Here is a 1083-nt window from a genome sequence, read left to right as displayed (position 1 = left end):
AAGTTCAAATGTTTAGCCAACCAGGACTAGTTTAGATTGAGCGGCTCGACTCCAGCCAATGGGGAAAGGGCACAGGGGCAGTACTTGCGTCAGGAATAAAGGCTCTCATGCCTCTTTGTTCAGGTGTGCTCTCATGGCGACTGGCCAGGGAGGAGCACCCCTCTGCAGAGAAGTAAAACTGCTTTGCTGAAAATCTTGTTTGAGTGTTCAATTTCCTTAGGATTTTGAGCATTATTTCTAACAATTCTGGCGCCCAACGTGGGGCAAATATTCTCCATCGGGAGGGGGTCTTCGGTCACCCCACCCAGTGGGGATGCGTCCCACTGTCTAATTACAGTGGCCCAACGGTTGGGGGATCAGGGCCCTCCCACTGTGATGAATAAATCTGGGTTCTCAGCAAAGTGGGGAGGAGAGGCTTGCAAGACTGTGGCAATATGAGGACCACATAACTCTTCTGCATGGACCAAGGTAGGATACCTTGCAAAAGTGACAAAGTATTTCCTCGGTGGTCAGGATAATTTGGAGGTTGAGAGTGTGTGAATGGTGCTAAGCATTATTTTGTGTGGAGTAAGTGAGTCATCTCTGTGGTCTCGTGCTGCCATCTATCTGCTAGGGGCAGGAACAGTCAGAGTAAACAAAGAGAAAGAAGGGTGTAAGGAACCTCCAGCAGGTGAGCTATAGGATAGGCAGGAAACCCCTAACGGGAGGGGCTGAGCCTCTAGAAAGAGGAGGGGTAAGACACCTCTAACAGGAGAGGTCGAACCCCCTCTTAAAGCCTCAGTGAGCCTCTAGAAAGAGGTGGGTAGACACCTCTAACTGGAGAGGTTGGAGGCTCCCTCAATAACCTCTAAGATAAGGAACATTTCCAGTAAGACAAGAACAATAAAGAGTCAAGAGAGTGATGAAATGCCTTCTGATAGTCCCTTCGGGCTTATGCTAAAGTACTGGAAAGATAATGAGAGAACCAAGTATAAACAAAAGCAGCAGATGCTAAAATATTGTTGTTTTATTTAAGTTTGAGAACTCATCCTTAAACCCTCACTTTTCTGGCCAAAACTTAAGTCTAATGAGGCGTGAATTTGT

Source organism: Mandrillus leucophaeus, unplaced genomic scaffold, assembly GCF_000951045.1.
Source record: "Mandrillus leucophaeus isolate KB7577 unplaced genomic scaffold, Mleu.le_1.0 Scaffold64, whole genome shotgun sequence".
Classification (NCBI taxonomy): domain Eukaryota; kingdom Metazoa; phylum Chordata; class Mammalia; order Primates; family Cercopithecidae; genus Mandrillus; species Mandrillus leucophaeus.
Note: the sequence above shows the minus strand (reverse complement) of the source record.